At 38.5% G+C, this 23,466-nt stretch overlaps 1 protein-coding gene across 4 annotated transcripts in view; it reads left to right on the plus strand.

The window, feature by feature from the left end:
- Positions 1-23,466, plus strand: part of EFR3A (EFR3 homolog A) — a 136,560-nt gene that overhangs the window by 7,092 nt on the left and 106,002 nt on the right. For 3 of the 4 annotated variants that reach the window (XR_002907910.3, XR_003899966.1, XM_024196739.3), the window contains exons 2-3: positions 6,117-6,169; positions 15,588-15,680. The gene's annotated coding sequence lies outside the window, so the exon portion shown is untranslated. Of the gene's footprint in view, positions 1-5,652; positions 5,720-6,116; positions 6,170-15,587; positions 15,681-23,466 lie in introns of those variants that run through there. The other variant, XR_003899965.1, reaches the window with a different exon arrangement.

Consider the following 23,466-nt stretch of genomic DNA (forward strand, 5'->3'; position numbering starts at 1 on the left):
GCATCTGTAAGTGAGATGTGAACTTCATGCAGGAAGTGACAAGATGTCTTTGTCAGCGAATGTCTGGTTTGCTTTGACCATCTGAACTTTGCTTTCAGCCTAGGTAGATGATAGTTTTGAACCACATCTTCACCAGGTATTGTGGTGGCCCAGCTCCAAGGTTCTGGACCTTGGTTTTCTGGCATGTGACGTTCAACCCCATAGTGTGGGTAGCCTCCCGGAAACCTTGGAGGGTGGGACTGAAATTCTCTGACTTCTCCCCAAGCAAGGCTACTTCATCAGTGTAGTGTTGGTTGGTGAACGTTTCTTAACTAATGTTGATTCTGATAGGAGAGCAGTAAGTTTGTCAAGCTATCGACTGGATATTAGGAAAGTGCCAGGGTGAGAGTGCATCTCTGTCGCACACCCAAAGTTGTGTAGAAATCCAGCGAAAGCTGTTAACTAGCATGACTTTCACACGGGGTGAAGACCCATGCATCAGTTTTATCAGAATATCTGGGGCACCAGCTTCTTTTAGTGAGAGTGAAAGTGTTAACCTAAATCAGTTTAGTGTTGACATCAAGGCGGCTTTTGATTTAGTCGGTATATGCTATGTGAAGTGGGAGGTTAAATTCTTGGTACAGATCAGCTAGAGGGTAAAGACAGTGTCCATTGTTGACCTCTGTCAAGGAGCATCTGCATCCTACCAAGCAGAACATGAGCAAATACCTTTCAAGGGACTGAAAACAATGAAATTGTCCTGAAGTTCCCATACTCAGTGTGAGATCCTTTGTCCTTGTACAGAGATACTATGATATGATTATTCCATTCTGTTGATACTTTGCCAGATGCCCACACTTTGAAGAATACAGTATTTGTTGCAGGCTGATGCTCACTGCTTCCAAAGCATCTTTGAGCAAGTCTGGAGGAATATCAGGTCCAACAGCACATCCACTCTAACTTCGGAATGGCCTTTCATATTTCCATGGGTCTTCAGCCTTGTGATTTGCCATGTCACATAGCTCTGGACAGTTGTCAGTGGCATAATGTGTTTTCCATCTATTCAGGACCTTGTCCATCAATGAACAGGGAAAGCTGGCCAGTTTCGTGATGGGGATTCTGGAAGGTTGTTTATGGCTGCCAGCTAGGTGCCCGGTGACTGTAGGCAGGATGCAGATTGTTGAACTTTAGGCCATTCTCTGCCTCGTCAGCTGGGGAGTTGATGTAAATCTCAATCATGTTTTGCCATGGCTTGGCAAATGCCTTTCAGCCTCCCTCCCCCTCACCAAAGTGCTGAGTACCTAAAGTTCACACTGCATTTGTTACACATTAGCTCTTTGGGGCAGGAGACCTGTCTTGCATGTATGTAAAGCACCTAGTACACACTGGAGAAGTGTATATATAATGACAAAAAAAACTAAAATAAAAGAATATTAAGGTTGCTTAGTCAAGCACTCAAAGATAAAAATGCCAGAATTAAGGTTGCCTGTGCAAACTTAATTCAGTCCCATGTGCGTATGTGTTAGGATATAACTTTTAATTAAATATTCAATATTTTTTCCATAGGACCCCTGCCTCTTTCTGTGGGTTCCAGCAAGTTAGTTGCTGAGAGAAGGGAGGCTTTCCTGTGCTCTCAGTTCTGATAATCAGAGCTACAGCAGTCCCCAGCAACTGCAGGGAAAGTTTTGCTCAGCCTCTGCAATCTTGGGAAGAAACGGGCTCAGTTGCTTCATGGGGATTGTGGATGTGTGGTCTGGGTAGCATGTGGGAGCTGTTTCGGCATGCAGCACTACTGGTGCACATGGAATCTTCAGAGAATTTGGTTGCTGGCCTCTAACAAATCTTCAAGTGTTTCAGAAGATTACAAGTTGGTCAAATGTGGGCCCACTATTTATTATTTTTATTATTGGAGTGCTAGGAGCCCTAGTTTTGGGCCAGTACCACAAAGCACCAGGAGCTGTACAAACAGAACAAAACAATGGTCCTTTCCCTGAAATGCTTACAGATTAAAAAGACAAGACAGACAGATGGTCAGGGAAGGCCTACAACACACAAGCAGAGTGTACAGTCTGGTGGCAACAAATATGTTAGTTCCACAATTTTATTTTCTCTCTGGTGGGTTTAGTTAGGAGGGGATAAGCTAAAGGGCAGAGAGAAAGGACATTGAAGGGAAGGAGGATGCGGGGGGGGGGAAGAGAAGGGGAGAAGAGGGTAAGTGGAGGGTTCTCAGGCATCCGGTTTTCGACTCGAACACCCAGTTGAAAAGGGACCCTGGCGGCTCCGGTTGGCACTGCTGACTGGGCCGTTAAAAGTCCGGTCGGTGGTGCAGCAGGGGCCCAGGGCTAAGACAGGATCCCTGCCTGCCCTAGCTCCGCGCAGCACCTGGAAGTGGCCATCAGGTCCTTGCAGCCCCATGGGCGGCCAGCGGGCTCCATGTGCTGCCCCCTCTCCGAGTGCCAGTTCCGCAGCTCCCATTGGCTGGGAACTGCAACCAATGGGAGCTGCAGGGGAGGTGCCTGCGGGCGTGAGGGCAGTGTGTGGAACCTCCGTGGCTGCCCACACACCTAGGGACCGTAATGACCTGGCGGCTGCTTCCTGGGAGCCGCGGTAAGTGCTTCCGGGGCCCCCCCCCCCAACACCCTGCCCCCGCCTGGAGTCCCCTCCCGCACCCAAACTCCTCATCTCCATAGAATCACAGAATATCAGGGTTGGAAGGGACCTCAAGAGGTCATCTAGTCCAACCCTCTGCTCAAAGCAGGACCAATCCCCAACTAAATAATCCCAGCCAGGGCTTTGTCAAGCCTAACCTTAAAAACCTCTAAGGAAGGAGATTCCACCACCTCCTTAGGTAACCCATTCCAGTGCTTCATCACCCTCGTAGTGAAAAAGTTTTCCGTAATATCCAACCTAAATCTCCCCCACTGCAACTTGAGACCATTGCTCCTTGTTCTGTCATCTGGTACCACTGAGAACAGTCTAGATCTATCCTCTTTGGAACCCCCTTTCAGGTAGTTGAAAGCAGCTATCAAATCCCCCCTCATTCTTCTCTTCTGCAGACTAAACATTCCCAGTTCCCTCAGCCTCTCCTCATAAGTCATGTGCTCCAGCCCCCTAATCATTTTTGTTGCCCTCCGCTGGACTCTTTCCAATTTTTCCACATCCTCCTTGTAGTGTGGGGCCCAAAACTGGACACAGTACTCCAGATGAGGCCTCAGCAATGTCGAATAGAGGGGAATGATAATGTCCCTCGATCTGCTGGCAATACCCCTACTTATACAGCCCAAAATGCCGTTTGCCTTCTTGGCAACAAGGGCACACTGTTGACTCATATCCAGCTTCTCGTCCACTGTAAAACCTAGGTCCTTTTCTGCAGAACTGCTGCCTAGCCATTCGGTCCCTAGTCTGTAGCAGTGCATGGGATTCTTCCTTCCTAAGTGCAGGACTCTGCACTTGTCCTTGTTGAACCTCATCAGATTTCTTTTGGCCCAATCTTCTAATTTGTCTAGATCCCTCTATATCGTATCCCTACCCTCCAGTGTATCTACCACTCCTCCCAGTTTAGGGTCATCTGCAAACTTGCTGAGGGTGCAGTCCACGCCATCCTCTGGATTGTTAATGAAGATATTGAACAAAACTGGCCCCAGGATCGACCCTTGGGGCACTCCGCTTGATACCGGTTGCCAACTAGACATGGAGCCATTGATCACTACCCGTTGAGCCCGACGATCTAGCCAGCTTTCTGTCCACCTTATAGTCCATTCATCCAGCCCATACTTCTTCAACTTGCCAGCAAGAATACTGTGGGAGACAGTATCAAAAGCTTTGCTAAAGTCAAGGAATAACACGTCCACTGTTTTCTCTTCATCCACAGAGCCAGTTATCTTGTTATAGAAGGCAATTAGGTTAGTCAGGCATGACTTGCCCTTGGTGAATTCATGCTGACTGTTCCTGATCACTTTCCTCTCCTCTCAGTGTTTCATAATTGATTCCTTGAGGACCTGCTCCATGATTTTTCCAGGGACTGAGGTGAGGCTGACTGTCCTGTAGTTCCCCAGATCCTCCTCCTTCCCTTTTTTTAAAGATGGGCACTACATTAGCCTTTTTCCAGTCATCCAGGACCTCCCCCGATCGCCATGAGTTTTCAAAGATAATGGCCAATGGCTCTGCAATCACATCCACCAACTCCTTTAGCACCCTCGGACGCAGCACATCCGGCCCCATGGACTTGTGCTCGTCCAGCTTTTCTAAATAGTCCTGAACCACTTCTTTCTCCACAGAGGGCTGGTCACCTCCTCTCCATGCTGTGCTGCCTAGTGCAGTAGTCTGGGAGCTGACCTTGTTTGGGAAGACAAAGGCAAAAAAAGCATTGAGTACATTAGCTTTTTCCATATCCTCTGTCACTAGGTTGCCTCCCTCATTCAGTAAGGGGCCCACACTTTCCTTGACCACCTTCTTGTTGCTAACATACCAGCCCCACCCCAAAGCCCGCACCCCAGTCAGAGCCCTCATCCCTCCTGCACCCCAACCCTCTGCCCCAGCCCAGAGCCCTCTCCTCCACCCTAAACCCCTTATCCCCAGTCCCACCCCAGATCCCGCACCCCCAGCTGGAGTCCTCCACCGCCCCGTCAGCCCAGAGCCCTCTCCTGCACCCTGAACCCCTTATTTCTGGCCCTACCCAGAGTCTGCTGCCCCAGCCGGTGAAAGTGAGTGAGGGTGGGGAAGAGCAAGCGACGGGGGGAAGGGGGAAATGGAGCAAGTGGGGGTAGGGGGCAGGGTCTCAGAGAAGGGGTAGGGCAGGGTGTTTGGTTTTGTGCAGTTAGAAAGCTGGCAACTGTAGTGACATAAAATGAAGAGACTGAGGAAGGGGGAGGTTTGGAGCACATAACCAGTCATCACAGAGAAAGTCCAGTAATTGTCTCTGGCTGGTTCCTCTTGGCAGCTTTCCTATCCCTGTGGACTTGGGAGAAAAGGCACACTCCTCACACCAAGGTGACTCTTCAGATTTCCACTGCCTGTTCTAAAGCATGGGGGTGCTAGAACTTCTCAATGAAAAGGTTGTAAGAATTTTTTTATGTAGGCAAAATGTGTCTTTCCTAAGCTTGTTCTCAGAAACAGTTAAACTGTTTTAGCAGAAAATTTCCTAAAAATTCAGCATTAGGCACACACCTGGTATGAAAAACTTCAGCCTGAACAATTGAGGTTTGGTAAATTTATAAGCTTTCGAAAATAGGGTCTTATAATAGGAAGTATCTGGCCATAATTATATTTGTCTCTACCTTCTACCTATAATGTTTCACTGGCAAAGTGTACTGTGTCCCCATTCATTGCAGTTGTCAAAAATTCAACACTCAGACATCAGGCTCTTTTAATTAAAACCTTATTAAGGCTGCTCAATTATGTGTACTACAAATGCACCCTTAATGAAGCCAGAAAATATCTGTTCTCTGTAATCCCTGAATCAAATTTTCAACCAGCAGTCATTAATTTATCTTCATTTTACAAACACGCACCACCCACAATACACTGCTTTCTCCTTCCACAAAAAATAAAAATAAAAGCTGTAACTTTGTCCTTGTGGAGAGGCATACTTTTCAAACAAGGTAGATTGATTAACCAAGCACTAAACCTTGATTTAAATAATTGATTTTAATCATATTTTGTATTTTACTCTTTAGTTATCTTTGAGAGGTTCATTCTCGTTGGTTGTTATAACCATTAAAATGTTGATTTGCAACTAAAGGTAACTTTATTAAATTTGATACTTCTTTTTGCTAACCAGAGGACACTGTATCTCTACATCTAAACATTAATATAACTCAACATTCATGTAGTCAGATTACTAATTTTTGTTTTTTATGACATTAGAAAATGATGAATTATTATTATTTTATTATTACATGTTTTTTTTTTTACTTGTGAATTGTCAAGCTGCAATTGGATGGAAATTGGAATTCAATTAAACGCACAAAAATGGCTTTGTAAAAAAAAAAATTTTAGTTATATAAAACTGCCTTATATCTGCTGTATACATAAGGAAAAAAGTTTATCAGCATGTTTTGCATTTGAAATTAATGTATTAAACCAATGTACATAATGTCTTGACTTCTTATTCAAATTATATTTTTATTTTCTTATAGCTTATTTCATCTTGCAAAACTGAAGACAAATTCCTGGCTAACAATGCCTGATAGTAAGTATTACAACCTTTAGTTATCTTGAAAAAACATTTAAGGATATCATGTTGTGTATTAAATATTGCTTAATTGGTGTAGGGGGAACCCAAATGAAATAAGGGAACTAATAATGCAGGTATTATCTTTTTAGTTTAAAATGGAATTTGATTTGCTCAAGACCATGTGATTGGCCATACATTGATGTACCAATACATATCTGTTACTAAGAACATTTTAAAAATGAAATCTCATATATAAAGTTGACGACTTCTTGTTAACTGCTCAGTGATCATAAAATCTTCAGAGTTGTAAAATTGTTCATCATAAAATTATGGTGAATTTAGTATGTGACTTAAAGTATGTTATTTTAGAAAGTATGTGGTGGGGCAAAACAAAGTTACAAAAGAAGCCTGTGGTACTCCAGTGCAATCCTACTCACATAGTATTTTAAAATAGTAAGTAATACTGTATAGTAAATAGAACTAATAGTTAACTTATAAAATGATAGGTCTAATACTTAACATATAAAAATACAGCTAACATTTTGACAGAAGCATCTTTAAGACTCAAAAAGATCATGTATCTTGAGGAAGTAAAACCTCATGTATATAAAAGTTTCAGGCTGGGGAAGAAAATGAACCCACCACACAATTAATACCAACTAAAGTAAGTAACTTATCTCCCCCCTCCCCCCCGAAAAAAAAGTAGTCTTTATAATAAGTGAATTTCTCTTTCATAATGACTAGGTGAGAGTCTTCAACAACAAAAATCAGGATTGTTGGAAATATAGATACACTGTTTTGAATATGGATTTTACCAATGTCTGGATTGATCTAGAAACATGAACATATTTTGATTCAGGGATTTCTGAGATGACAAGTGACCTAAAACACAAATTATCTGCTATGTTAGGTGCTAAATCTGTTTGGATATTTTGCTCTTTAGTTACTACTTGCTACTTACTGTAAAATATTTTTGAGGTATTTTGTTATTACAATGTCACATCTTTTTTTTTTTATTGCTGTTCTATAGCTGAAGCTGCATTTGGATGTTTGGTGCTGTTTGGGCCCTCATGATTATGAAATACCTTTCTATAAATATTTTTTTTTTTTTTTTTTTTTTGAATACAGAAATGGAACAATCTCCTTCATTTAAGTATAGGGAGAGCTCTTGTAAAGAGAACATGTTATGTAGAATGCAGAGCAGGTGATGTATGTCAACAATGTTAATAGCTTGCATGTTGCCAAAATGGATATTAAAATATAGTTGAATTCACTTTTGAGGTTGCTGGCATAGGGTGTTCTTATTTCTTTTTTTATAGAGAATGCTTCAGTGAAGATGTCAAGAGAAATAGCCTACTAGAAGAAATGTAAATTTAATTTTTTCTCTCTTTATCAGAAATATTTTCCCCAGGTCTGGCAAACTGAGTGGTGGTCATGATATAATAGAAATGCTACTCCTTTTTTGACACTTATATTATTGAATCAGAACACAATGGTTGAGAGAGAGTATGTGATTTGGGTTTTAGGAGAGAATGGGATGCGGTAGAGAGAAATTGGGAGGAGAGGAAGGTTTTATTTTATATTGAAGGGGAGTTAACAATTCAATTACTAAATTTTATTCTATATTAGGTTTGAATTCAGTGTGAACATTTGTACTGAATTCCTAAAAGTATATTTAAGAAAGTAGAATTGTTCTGCTAAATGGCTGTGTGGTCTGTAATGAACTGTTGAGATTAATAGCACTAATTCTCTTGATGGTCCTTTATGACTAAAACTGGAATGCATATGCTTGTCTGCAATTAGGTACCTCTTCAGCATAACTTTCTTTTTTAGTAGTACATAGACAATAGAAACAAGACTTGGCCACTAAGATCCAAAAATGGGAAGGAAGCTTGTAGCTTCTTTAAGCAGTGCAAAAGAATGGTGATTCATGGGGAAGACAAGTGAGGAAGAAGACCTGTATAGTGAATGTGTCAAGGTTGCTGATGTTGAATTTCAGCCTGCTCGCTTTGAATAATAAATCAATAGATTAGACATATAGAGAATTGATCACACACGAGGTATATGGGTGCTTAATCAAGAGCAAAGGTTTTTAAACTTCTAGGGCAGTACTTCTGTAAAAATGGTGAAACATCTTTCTGTCTTTAAGCAGTGATGTTTGATGCTATATTTATAGCCCCTCGGATCTTTTTATAATTGTCAGGGATTTTTTTGACCAACTAAACTTACCCCTTCTACCCCCACACCTGTCCCCGGTGAAAAAAAATTCTCTTTGGACCAGCCATATGTGTTTCATATCTGTCTTTATCAAACGGTTGCTTGGTGTAAATTAAGAGATTCTGACTTGTGGATGACTTTAGAGTTGCAGGGGGAGCTCTTGCACAGAACAAGTCGGCAAAGAAATCTGGAGATAGGAGCAGTGGGATATTTAGTACTAATGTACAGGAAACCAATAGCAAAAACTAAAATTTGTACAATATGTAACCAAGTGGTGCGGGAGAGAATGTAACCTGACAGCTACACCTGTAATATTAGTATATTTAAACAAGGAGCCAAGGTAAATATACTGTCTTAATTTTTTTCATGTAATAAATTATTTCTAATTGGAAAGGAATGGGATCAGATTGTAAAGAATATAGGATATTAGGTGTGAACAGATGAGTTTGAAGATGGGTTTTTGCAAGCCTTTGAACAAGCTTGCTAAAGGTTGTTGTACTCATCTTTCCCTACCTCTGACATAGGTGGTTTTTTTTTTTATTTTTTTTAAGGAGACAATGGTGTTATCCTGACACCACCGTTTCACACTCTCCCACCCTTTAAGTTGTGTACTGGGGATGTGTCTGGATTCATCTTACTTTACATTTTGCATACTATATTATCGTTCTTATGTGCTTGTAGTATTCTTTACCAGCTTATTGGGAGACATAACTCAAGCTTTTTACTCTCTAAAGCTGTGTCCTCCCTGCATTACTAGCTTGAGCTTCAGCAGCACCCAGTCTCCAACCCATCCTTCCCGATGGGCTACCTTGAGCTTAAAGCTCCAGTTATCTCAAGCTAGAAACTTCTGGGTGCAGTGCACTCAATATACTGCGAGATTAATGCCGTGGAAAAAAAACCCTCTGAGTCTGAAAATAAAACCACTGAAACTTAGCTTCTTTGTAGGTGTCACACAGGATTCCTACTAACCAACTCTCAGTATTTCTAGTTGTGTTATGAAGTAGTATATTGCTATGAAACCTCAAATTATTTTCATCTTTCAGATGGCCATCTGTTAAAGCCTCCCCATACACATTCAACTTCAATTCCGACCCTAGAGGTACTTTGCTCTGACTAACCTTGTATGGCTCAAAAGAGAGAAGTCCCATAGGAGTCCCACAAGAACAGTGCTCCACTACAGCCTACTTCTCCTCTCAATGTTACAACTTCATTCATGTTGTCATACTCAGCTGCAAAACATTGACTTCAGCCTCATAGTTATTCATGTGCAAATAACACATTGCCACTAGGCAGGTCTGTAGTCATCTATCTGAGGTTGAAATTCACGTTGTGCATTTGAGTACATGTAATTGTGAGAAATTGAATGTGCATTTTAACTGGTAATATGTTGGAGCATAGATGAATTTATTTAAGTGAGTGAGTTTAAATCAGTTTTTAATTATTTAAATCAAGTGGGAAACCTTGAAATAAATAATTGATTTTAATCTTGTTTTGTGTTTGTACTTTTTAGTTATTTTCCTAAAGAAAGGTTCATTCTCATGTTCATTTGCAACCAAATATAGTCCTCACACTAAATTTGGTACTACTTTTTGCTAACCAGGAGGATACACTATGCACGCTTATGTAAGTAATTGTATAGTGTGAACATTCAGATACTTAATTTTTACATTTTTATTATGTTTAAAATGGTGAATGACTGCTTTATTTACTAGATAATTTTTTACTCTGGACTTATCAAGCTGCATTTGCATGGGAATTGGAATTCAATTAAAAGTACAAAAACAACATTTTTAAATTGTTAGATTAAAAAGAAGCTACCTTATGTGCTGTATACATAAACATTTTTTCTTAATAAAACATGTTTTGCATTTAAAACTTCGCTTTATTAAGCAAAGGAAGTATTATCTGTAGTTGGTGAATTGATGGATTGTTTCTGGTCACCATGAGCCAGATTTTTGAGGGTATTTAGGTGCCTGGAAATGCAGATTGATGCTTTAGGAAATCCCACGAGGCACCTAAGCAGGCTAGATGCCTAACTCCCACTGAATGTCAATTCATTTTATTTCAATGGGAGTTAGGTATCTACCCTGCTTAAGAAAGCTTGAAAATCCCATTAGGCATCTATCACACATCTAAAATATAAAATGCCACTGAAAATCTGGCCCCATGTCCTTCAGATTGTTAGGGTTAGTAGATCTCATCCTTTCCCACCTGTTTTCATTCATAGATTGGAATAGGAAAACAAACTTTCCTGCTTTTTCAATTCCCAGTTGATTTCTTAACTTTGAATGAGCCTTTCTGCACCTGCTGGCTAAACCATTGCCAAAAGTAATTTAATGGAAGAACTTTTCTGCCCAACAGAAATTAAAAGTCCTTAAATTTGGGGATAAAATTGCTCCATTGTAAAGACTGAAAACAATATAGATGCTTTCTTAATATAGTATATGATGTGATATATTTATAAAGTTTGAGTGGACCTCATAAATTAAAGATGTTTTCTTCTTGATGCTTTTTTAGTTATATAAAGAAATGTCCACAATTCATTCAGATTTTAGGATGAGTTCATCGATGCAGCATATTTATATTTATTTAAATTGTAATAATAAATTTAGGTCTTAACAAACTTTAAATTTACTTTTAAGCACAATTTAAAAAAAATTACATAAAAATCTGATATTTGTGATTTTTAAATACAAAAAATCAGTTTATCCATCCTGGTTGGAGTGAGAAGTGTGTTCATTGTGGAGCTGAGGAATCTGAGCTGTGTGCTTGGGTGGCAAGGCATATGACTTGAGATGGATGTAGATGTGAATGTTATCTTAACTGGTGATTTTCTAGATTTTTAGTAATTCAATTGATTGGAATACAATTAAGCGATCTTAACTGTAAATTCATACTTTTTTGTGGGGGAATGTTTATAATGCCTTTTGTGGTTAACTAGTAAGAATTCTCAACAATGATTGGCAGGCCCATTGTGCGTCTCTGGAATATGCAAGGTAATAAGCAAACATGAAGAAAACCAAGATAATGCATAAAATGTCAGTCATTTTATTTTTACAAGTGTAGCTGGCTATAGTATTAATTAGAATAATAATTACAGTAGTGATAATAGGAAACAGTATTATAATCTGTTTAAATTGTTTAGTTGGAAAGAGACCACTCATCATTAGAATTATCAGGTATATGTATTCATTATGTGAGAATTAGCAAGGCTTAATGTAGAACAAGCCCAACTTTAGAATACTCAAATTGTTCACTCATTGTTACAGAAGTATTCCAAAGTCTTGGATTAGTTTTCCTCAATTATTTCTATTTTAGAATTTCATTCCTACTTCTCAAATCTGATGTGTCTGTTTCTGGCATTCTGTAATGACTACTTTTATCTTCAGCCAAAGGATATGTTGAAGATTTTTTTTTTTTTTTAGTTTGTGTAAAGCGAAGTCTGCTTTATAGCAGGTGGATCGAATGGAATGAAGGAGTTCTCTTCCTTGAGATTACAAATTACACTTGTTTAAAAAATAGTATTATATGCTGTCGGGGATTTAAGTCTGTTTTCACTTGGGTCTTCCAATCATTCCAAACTCCAAGTAAATTAGTGAGAGATTACAGGGAAGAGATTGTTTTCAAAGTCTACCGAGTCAATACCTATTGCACCGGATGCTGAAAACTTTAAATACAAACGCTTCCTTTCCCATACAATATTGTCTTTCCTCTGTTCTCCTTAATATTCTGTTTCTTATTAATGGCAAAACTTTTCAGTCTATTATTATTTTGAGTGTTAAAAATATTATGATAAATTAATGACCAACTGAACAATGAGTTTACCAACTTTCTTTTAATATTACTAGCAGAAATTGTACAGAATACATTACTATCACAGATCTTTTAAGTTGCCTTTGTTGTCAAAATTGCCTTTATAGTTCAGTGCCACCTTTTTTTTTTTTTTTTTACCCCACCCCAATTGGGAGTGCATATGAGGGTTCCATGAAAGTGTTGAAACATCAGGAAATATGAAATTATATACATTTTTTTTAAAGAAATGGTTTCTCCTTCTTATTTTAATTTATAACTGTATTCTTAGTTTTACATGATATTATGAAAGTACAAAGTATTACATGAATCCCACATTCTGTCTTGCTACAAAGATGCTAAATTTACTGGCAGAGTTACTTGAGAAGATTAGTGGTCATTTCTAAAAAATCTCTTTTGTATTTCAAAGGGTTGTTTGTGGGTACAATAGGGACACAATCAAGTCTACAACTAGTAATAAACATCTATGCCAGTTAGCATGTAAGTGGTACACAACTAAATTTGATTTGTATTTAAATGTCTGCAAAACTGCAGTGGAAATAAAATATTTCAGTGGGCTTATTCGTAATTTGTGGTCCTGGGAATTCTACTGTTGCAGATTTTGCCAAGAGTGATGGATAGTATTGCATTTACTATAAAAGCCCAAATTGAGCAAAATGATTCTAACTATATTTCTCCACATTGTAAAAGAGAACTAATGGTTTGTAATTCTTTAAGAAGCAAGGGAAATAGAATACTCTGGAAAGAGTAGAAGATAGACATTTCCTTGAAAGAGCCAACAAGAATATTAGATGGAAAAACTTCCATTCACATTAATTTATTATGATTTTAAACGCCTATTGAACTCCAGTATGGACAAAGAGGAAATACCTGATACTGAGTGGGAACCCAGTTTGATTATATTTGCTTTGACTTTGCAATCACATTAGTCCATAAATAAATGAAAGCAGCATTCCCAGTGAAAAAGGAACTACGTTTTTTTAAAAACATTTCTCCTATGAAATATAGTTATAAGTGACCACCGTAATAGACAATGTTTTCCTATAACCTTATATATTTTTAAATGTTTGTCATTTTGTATTCTGTTTTGTATTGTTGAAACCCTCACTGTCTCTTGAATAGCCAAGATAAAGACTTAAATACAGTACTTTGTAACAGTGTTTAACAAAAAAGAAAGATGTTGTGGAAGGAGAGGGTTGTATTGGAGAGAGAAGGCTGTGCAGCAGTCAGGATTCTGGGATGGTGAAGGAATCAATGTTTATAAGTGCCATGGGAAGCCTTTCAACTTCATTCCACTGGATGATGAGGCAGGAACAGGAGGAGAAGGTCTGCTTGGACCTAATTTTAAAGTCCAACCCAAGCTCAAGAGTGAGTCATTTTCATACCTGACCCAAACCTGAAGCTTGTAGGTGGGTTGCAAGGGTCTAGCCTCTGGCCTGGATTCTTTTCTTTGCCTCTCACTCCAGACTCCCTATTTGCATAAAGCCCATCTGCCTATTATAGGCTCCTTCCCCATGCACATACCTTCTTTACCCTAGGCCCAACACCTCTTGTTTCCCCCTGTTCCCTTGCATTCCCATTCTTTCTCTCTCTGAACTTCTCCCTCACTGTCTTCCTCGTTGCCTTCAACAACAGAAAGCAGCACCGTGGGGAGAACTGGTGCTCAGTTTCTCTGCACTGTTGCCTCAGCTACTCCAGTGCACAGTGAAGCCTAGGCAGCCATGCCTTGATGCCCAAGGTAGTATGCAGCCACAGAAACTTTAAGGAGCAATGACAATTGGGGCCAAAATTATTTATTAAGGAGAATTCTTGAGTCCAGTCTTCTCTCATCACTGACTCATCAATAGAATGGTAGCATGTCAGTTAGCTGCAGAGGAAGGGTGGTGATTGGTTGTTATTTTTGAAGGCAAGTTCCCCAATTATGAGTGTCCTGACCTGTCCTCCTCTACAGTGTAAGTGCAAAATTCAATTCAGCCATAACTATGGAGCTGCGACACGTGCTTCAGTTGCCAGATAAGCTATGAACCCATTTTTCATTTTGCATATCATATTGATGAATACGCCGATCGGATTATAAATAAGCCATTCTTTAAGAGTTCCTTTCAAATAAAAATTTATTTGAGTTACTCAATGGAAAAAAATATATTAATACAAATGTTTTGTTCAAAGTGTTTATACTTCTCACTTGTGTAGCGAATCTTCAAATTACTCATGTAAAATTGTGCTTCATATGAAGTATTTAATAGAGTAGTATTAAAACACTGCAGAACAAAACTTCCCTGATTGTGGATACTAGAAAAGGAATCTTCACATAGATTGTAAATTTTCCTTGAAATAGTTGACAAAGAAGGATTTACATTGGTATTTTCTTGAAACACACTTTTTTACCTGTCTGCTTTTACAAACCTTTTATTGATTTTTGTTTCATAGAATATCAATCAGGGTTGGAAGGGACCTCAGGAGGTCATCTAGTCCAACCCCCTGCTCAAAGCAGGACCAATCCCCAGACAGCTTTTTGCCCCAAATCCCTAAATGGCCCCCTCAAGGATTGAACCCACAACCCTGGGTTTAACAGGCTAATGCTCAAACCACTGAGCTATCCCTGTTGCTAATAGCTAACACTGTTTTTCAAGTTTTCCTCTTGCTTATGCAATTACAGTGCAGGTTTCAATATACAAAATGACAAATTGAATATACAAGGCTTTAGGAGAACATTGACTACAGTGATGGCTTTATTTTAAAATCTCCTGAATAAAAGTAAGTATTGAAAGGGCACTTTGCTTTATATCTGTGTACACATAAAAACATTAAACAATTTTAATAAAGTTGTACAGTGTTAAGTCCACTAGATAATAATGAAACAATCTGCAAAATACAAAATAACTAACAAATTACAACTGCCCAATTAGGACTCTGTCCAGAATATTGTACCTTTTTAGTAGGTTATACAAGTACATATTCAAAATAGGTCTTGGTAGACGGTGGACCTTTGATAGGCAGAGAATATATTCCTATGAAGACTTTCATTTTGTCACATGGATTTTGCAGTTCCTAATTAGCTATTGATGATTTTCTAGTGTTCTACATTAGGAAAGGGGCTGTGCAAATTAAAAGCAATGGAAACTTCTGTATCTAAAATTATCTATGCAATTTATAACTGATAAATGCTATCTCAATTTATTTGCATTTTCAGTATTTGATTTAATTAGTGCCCTTATGTCTTTTCATTACCTACTAAAAAGTTATGTATGCCTCTGATAGCTTAGAAAATGGAAAAAAAACCCTGTCTATTGGCTAAAATCATACTGAAGTTCAAAATCAAAAATTTGCAGTGAATATTTTATAAAAGGGTTGCTAAATTTTATTAACTTACCTGTTTGTTAAAGCCTATTATTGTTGTTTACAGAAATTACTTTGCAACTGGTTTTCGTATCAGTCGTTGATTAATCTTCATGTCCAGCATTATTTGATCCTGATTTCTGAATCATGGGACGGACAGGTAAGACTCGTGCTGATTATACATGCGAGTGTTCTGATTTTTGTTGCATAAAAATATAAAGATAAATTGGTTTAATTTTTGTTTGCCATGTGACTATATGCATGTTATAGTATCAAAAGACTAAGGGTGAACTGGCCTGAGATGACTGATAGCAATTAATGATTGATACACTGAAAACTTTTTGGCCTGTCTGACAAATGGCCTCTGGGTTTTCTTTTTTTGCCTTCGGGAAGGGACCAGGGATCACTTTAAGATCAGATACTTTGTGAATAATCAGGGATAGAAATTAATTGGATGCCTCAATTCCAGCTTTCAAATAGTGTAATCTCATTTCTAGGAGTTAATGAGAATATGTGCTGCTAAACTCATTCTGGAATTGAAGGAAGCTTGTAATTGGAAAAACTAGATCTTAAAGCAAGGATAAGATCATCAAATTTAACTCCTCTGGCAGTTACAGCCAAAACTCATATCAGTTGGTGGAAGAGTGAAGGGTCTTTGAGGTCTTTGGCACAAATTGGCAGGAGCCCTACAAATGGGCAAACAGAGTATGTTGGCTGTGTTCCACTGGCTTGTATGAAAGTGTGGTGTAGTTATGGCATTACCCCCTCCATGTGTTCATTGTGTCTCTCAGCTGTAGATGCTCTTGGTCATGTGCTCCAGGAGCACATTGAGATTCTGGCTGATCCCTCTGCGGGTGTCCTTAGGGGGCAGAGGGCTTTTTTCACTTATTCCAGATTATGGGTAAAATGTTAACAGTGCCTTTGCTTAAGGTTGCCTCACATTTTCCATTAGAAGACCCTGTTTTCTGTGTCTTAAAACTTTTGAATTCTTTAACTGTTCGGGTTCAAATTTTCCAAGCTGAAGGCTTTTTGCAAGTTTCAACAAAACCAGTGTAAGCATTTCCCAGAATGAATTTTGAGGAAAAATGCATTGTTTTACCCATGCTAAATTCTCTTAGCCATTTAATTGAGAAGTGCCTCTGTGTTTTGGATGAGGAATTCAAAATTTGGCAAGGGGGTCACCTTGTTTTTTCTATCCTGTTGAAAATATACCCAAATTTGGCCGAGTTATAAGCTGCTTTTATAAATAAATAAATCAGTTTGTACGTGTTCAGTCGAGGTTTGTTAGAGGCTGTCGGCTAAAGTTTCAAAAGATTCCATCTCACTGAGCGTGCTGTGTCCCTACGTGCTGACCAGACTGTACATGTATCATTCTCCAGAGTGACTGAAAATGCTTCATCCCCAGGCTGCAGGGGCTGAGCAGGACTTCCACTGCAGTTGTTCTTCCCAGTACCTGGGGGCTGATGTGGTATGTGGCACTGGAATGGACAGAAAGGAGACTAGTCTTTTGCTCACAGTATTCCTGCTGCTGGTGCCCAGCAGCATGGAGAAGACTGTGCCTGACTGAATGTGAGGTTTTTGATTTAAGTCAAGTTGGTTTAGCACATCATAAGTGTAGGGTCATACTTGAAAGCTACCTTTGGATAAAATAAAAGTTATAAGGGAGTGATTGAAGCTGAACCACCTTAAAAAATTATGCAGTATTATACAGACATTTCCTGATGAAGAACATTTTCATATGAAAAGGTAACTAGTGGCTTGCTGGGAGTATAGGAAATCATAAATAAACCACAAAGAATATTTTTGAAAGATGGAAAACCATTTAAAATCCAAACTAGCCTCCAGCTGTGATATCTGAAGAGCATGTCCCAATTAAAATTCTCCATTAATGGAATATTACTTTATTTTGTTAGCCTGTTGCAAATGTTTTGTAGCTACTGCAATATTTTTCATTTAAAAAAGGCAACACTTTCATAAGATACAGTAAATCAGTACCTGATTAAACTACTAATAAATCCTTTTAAAACTGATTTATAATGAGAAAATTGAAAAATATTTATAGCGGAGATTGTCTTGCTGTCACCTTATGAGTGTCCTATGCTTTGAAAATAAACATAACTCCAGAACATTAAATGTATAGACAGTACACTAAAGTACCCATAACTACTGCTTTCATAAAGTTTAACACTTCAATATTGGTCAATCTTTAAACACTTAGAAATGATCTAAATTTACAGTAAATATTGAATATTTGATGTTCAGGAAACAGTCTGAGCCCTAACTGATTTCCTATACTCTTTTTACAATCTTCCCATTTAAATCCACTTGATTGTTCCACGTGATAATCAAGAGCCTGCACTATTTGTTTAGAGCTGACCCCTGAAGAAGGAAAAACCTGATCTTTGCTCCCTGGACCTCAGATATGGCTGCCAGAGCCCACTTTGCAGAACACCAAATGCAAGAAAAAAATTAGCTTGTGGTGTCATGAAGATGAAGTACTGTTATAGCACTGGTCTAGGACTCAGGAGATCAAGGTTCTCAGTTCAGCCACCAGAATAATGTAGCTAGAGTCGACGTAGCATAGGTCGCCTTACTGCAGTATCTACACCGCACTGGGTCGATGGGAGAAACTCTCCCATCGACTTACCTTACGCTTCTCGTTCTGGTGGAGTACCGAAGTCGACGGGAGAGCAATCTGTGGTCAATTTAGTAAGTCTTCAGTAGATTGACCCCTTGTGCATCGATCGCCGCAACATTGATCCCCGGTAAGCGTAGACATACCCTAAATCTCCTTTGCTGCAGATTAAGTCCATGAGTTCTTTTCGTACCTTCAGTGGACATAAAGAACAATTGATCACCATCCTCTTCGTAACAGCCCTTAACATATTTGAAGACTGTTATCAGGTCGTTCATCCCCCTCGCCATCTTTTCTCAAGACTAAATATGCCCTTTTTTAACTTTTCCTCATACATTTGGTTTTTCTAACCCTTTTATCATTTTTGTTGCTCTCCTCTAGACTCTTCACTTTATCTACATCTTTCTTAAAATGTGGTGCCCAAAATTGGACATAATACTCCAGCTGAGGGTTCATCAGGGCTAAATAGATTGGAACAATTACTTCCTATATCCTACATACAACATTCCTATTAATATATCCCAGAATGTCATTTGTCTTTTTCACAATAGCATCACATTGACGGCTCATTCAATTTGTTATCCGCTATTACCCCCAGATCTACGTTAATTTTTTGCTTTGTTTGTATGAGATATGGGATTTTAAAATTGTCCTGTCTTTATTACTATAAAATATTCCTATTGTGTCCACTTACCTGGCACTTTCCATTTCCCACATCGGCTGAACAAAGACACACCCTCTTTTATACACTGATACAAACAAGTTACGTATTGCCCCTCTGACATGATGAGTTATCACCCTTTACTTTATACATGTTGTTTCGATCAAAACATCTCACTTTGTCAGGGGTCAGTATTTCCTTGTATCCTCTTCGGGGAGTGTGTTTACACCATAAGCTTGTATTGGGGTGTTCTGATACTACCCTTCTGGAATGTGATTACATGAATACAGTGTACTTAATGCCTAGGGGTGCTTGTGTTTTTGCAACACAAGCCCTGTTTTTGCCAATTTCATGTATTGGACAGTGAACCTGCAAGCAGGCATCTGCTTTGTAACAGGGCAGGGCCTGACTTTAGTTTGGGCCTTAGGCCTTGCAGTAGGCCCTTATATCAGGCCTCCGGTCTCGGGCTGTCTCTTTCTACTACACTGAAAACTTGGCTTCTATTGGACATGTACAATCATTTGTGGGTATCTAAATCTTGTGTATAAATCACATATCAACTTGACCTGTTGCTCACACAAGGGAAATTAAGGATCTATCAGGTGATGTGTATACATTAATATTATTTGTCTGGAACGGTGGGTATTTCCATACATTATACATATGTAATTAATTATACCTGCCTAACTTTGGCAATCTGGAACAAAGTATTTAAAGCCTCACAACACCCTTATGAGCGAGCATATCTCCAGCTCCCTGGATAGGGAAATGAGGTACAGAAAGGCTGTTGCTTGTCAAGGCTGCACAGTGAGACTTGCTGGAAATGAAACACAGAACTCCTGATTCCAAATCCCATGCGATAAACACTAGACCATGCACCCTTATTTGAAATGAGTAGTACGAAAGGTTAACTTTCATTTTCAAAGCATTTTACAAAAATTAAGCAATCCTTTGAACAACACAAAATTTTCATCTCTGATTATGGCCAAATTCTGTGAAACATAGCTTTTTTTAATGTAGTGTTGCAATTTGGATTTTCTTTTTGTGTGTGTATTGAGTGTTATATAAAAGTATATTGAGAAGAGAATGCCTTTTCTGGGTTTTAGCCATACTTGTTTATAATCAGGAAACAAAGACTATGTTCAGTGACAGTTAAGGTTGCATTAGGACACACCTAGGCACTCAAAACCTTAAAAGCAGGGAATTGCGACATACTAAGGCCCAAATTCATCAAGTCACTTATGTCCCTCGTTTTTCCTTAATTACATCCCTAACTTCAAGCATAAACTACTCAGATGCTTAAAGTTAGGCATATGTTTAAGTATCTTGCTGAACTGGGATCTTAATTTATCTCAAGATAGGTGCCGAAATCATTAGTTATTTTTGAAAATCTTGACCATAGCATTTATTTTATTAATGTCAAACAGAGATGGATCTAATCTCTTATTTGTGGCTATGTAAAATTAGGTTTTCTCCTGCTGATTTTGGAAAGTATAAGGTGTATGGGGAGCAAGCTGCCCATATGTGAAAAATTAATAATATGAAATGAGTAAATGTTTGTTGCCGAGACTGCACTTAGGCATTTCAGTGCTACAGATACACTTCTGGTTTTCTGACACAGCTATACCTAGATTGTTCCCTAACCAAAACAATGTTCCAATATGCAAAATAGATTGGAAGTTAACTGTCTCATACAAGGGTAAATCTTTAAAATGTTTACAGTTTCCAGAGAAACTTTTAGATTTAGTCAGGTTATGAAACACAGGTAAGATCTTGGTTAGAAAACCTGGATAAGATCCTGTCTACTCTTTACGTTTTTGTAACAAGGAATAACCATGTTGTAACCAGGTTTTCCTGTATGGCTGTATCTCAGGTGCAAGTCTGGTCTAAGGCCCCTTGTACACCCGAACAGTTTTACCAGGTTTTTAACTTGTTAGTGACATTAGTTGCTTCCAAATGTGGTGTTTTTCTATTATATTTGTTGAACAGTAACTCTGGATGTTAATGTTCCCTATCCAGTGTCTAGGCTCTCACAAAGTTGTCCTGTAATCAGGTCAGATCTGTTTAGAGGATGCCATCTGCACAGCACCTCATGTCTGTATCACCAGACTGAGTGGTGCTCACATGTTATTGGTATTGCTCTGTATGTATGCTGGGGGCCTTTGATGTCCTGACTTTCCCAGAATGCACTGGTAAAAACAGTGAAGTCAGTGTTGGTGTGGATGTGTGTATATATAAACAAGTTTAACACTTGGTTTCGATGTGGAAAAAGTTGCTGGATGGATGTAGCTCAACCATATTTATTGCAACTGCATCAGATGAATGTGTAGCCTGGCTAGTTTAATATTTGTAGTGTAGAGATAGCCTTAGTTAAAGAGGGGATATGTGTGATATGGTACAGAATTGCGGGATGGAGAGCGTATCAGAGGGTAGAAAATTAAAGCTGCTTGGAACGTCAGCCTATTAGGGATTTAGGAGCAAGCATTCTGAGTCTTTCATTAGGTGTAATTACCCAAAAACGTTGCATTACACTCAGCGTAATAGTAGGCATCCTTCAGTCTTGAGAGAGTATTACACACTCTCAGAACTAAATATAATCTGATTTTCCTGACATGAGTTATGAAAAAGCCATCTTAAAGTTGTGGCCCCTGTCATTACTATTTATAGTGTGATAGTTCTTTCTATATTAAGTGAACAAGGGTAAGAAAAACATATAACTTCTTTTTATTGGAGTTAAGGAGGCTATGATGGAAAATCTAATTTTGGACCAATCAACCTTGGCAGTGTACATCTTAAAGCAATATTGTGTATCCTACTCCTGTTTGGTTATTGCTTGCCTAGCTTACTTTAATAAAGCAAGGTCAGAAACACAATAACTTCTGTCAACAACTTGTCTTTGTGAAATGATAACTTTCTGAATTTCTTAATTGTGGTTTGTGAAAGAGTGGCATTTGGGACTGATAAGAATAAGACGATAAAATAATGTATGTTATATCTTTGTATTAATCCCCATATCTTTATCCCAGAGATGATCATCATGAGTTTTATGGCAGCTGACAAACACATTGGCAAGTACTACCCACATTTTTAAAAGCTCAGAAGATGCACCTTTATAAAGCTTTTACTGTTTTACTTAAACTTGGCAGCTTTACTTCACAAGGGTAGCACGGTGTATGTGCTGAGCAGTTACTTTTGTTTTTTTGGTTGAAAAACATAAGAATGGCCCTACTGGGTCAGACCAAAGATCCATCTAGCCCAGTATCCTGTCTTCTGGCCAGTCCCAGGTGCCCCAGAGGGAATGAACAAAACAGGTAAGTATCAAGTGATCCATCCCCTGTTGCTCATTTTCTCAGCTTAGGGGACACCATTCCTGCCCATCCTGGCTAATAGCCATTGATGGTCCTATCCTCCATGAATTTATCTAGTTCTTTTTTGAACCCTGTTATGGTTTTGGCCTTCACAACATCCTCTGGCAAGGAGTTCCACAGGTTGACTGTGCCTTGTGTGAAGAAATACTTCCTTTCATTTGTTTTAAACCTGCTGCCTATTAATTTAATTTGGTGACCCCTAGTTCTTGTGTTATAAGAAGTAGTAAACAGCATTTCCTTATCTACTTTCTCTGTACCAGTCATGATTTTATAGACTAAACCATATCTCCCTTTAGCCATCTCTTTTCCAAGCTGAAAAGTCCCAGTCTTATTAATCTCTCCTCCTACAGAAGCCGTTCCATACCCCTAATAGTTTTTGTTGCCCTTTTCTGAACCTTTTCCAATTCCAATATACCTTTTTTGAGATGGGGCGGCCACATCTGTACACAGTATTCAAGATGTGGATGTACCATGGATTTATATAGAGGCAACATGATACTTTCTGTCCTATTATCTATCCCTTTCTTAATTATTCCCAGCATTCTATTTATTCCCAACATTAAAGATTTTCAGTATAGACCATTTTTCTTTGCTACAAATTATTCACTTTTATGTTTGAGTTAGACCTACATCATTATTCATTTTAAAACTTTTATCAGATGACAGCATGATGGCAGAAATTGTCTATTCTAGAATTCTGTTGGGAAGTAAGATGCGATTTATACATTCCCAATGTTGAACAATATCTGTCAGAAAGGCAGGCTATGATAGTGATGGGGAATATGGAGATTTCAGTGATGGATGTTGATTTCCCGCAAGCCAAATTCAAGTAGCAGACTTCCCCCGCCTATGATGATAAATTGAATCAGGGTGATAGAAATTAAGATAAAAATGTTTGGTTTTTTTGGAGACCTGTGTTTCCCTAGGTGCTGGAATACTGTGAATATGATAGCACTATAAAAAACTAGGTTTTCCCACCTGAAACTGCTGAAAATTTCTCTTGGTTTAATTGTGTGTATATATACTTACCTGGAAAAAAAATCTCAATGTAGTTGATCTTTGCATACATTTTAGAGTTTGGTGAATAATATTGTTTGATTCTTTATCATTCATTTTTATTTCCAGAATAATTTTTGCTATTGACTGAATCAAAAAACGTGTCCATCTAATGTTTGGAACAACCATTTAAAATTTTCTTTTTAAGCTGTTAAATAAGATGAGTGAGAAAGAGGTTGAATGCCAGAGGAATTGTGGTTTTGAAGCGCAAAACAAAAGTGTGGCC

Source organism: Terrapene carolina, unplaced genomic scaffold, assembly GCF_002925995.2.
Source record: "Terrapene carolina triunguis isolate 2854851 unplaced genomic scaffold, T_m_triunguis-2.0 Scaffold58, whole genome shotgun sequence".
Classification (NCBI taxonomy): Eukaryota; Metazoa; Chordata; order Testudines; family Emydidae; genus Terrapene; species Terrapene triunguis.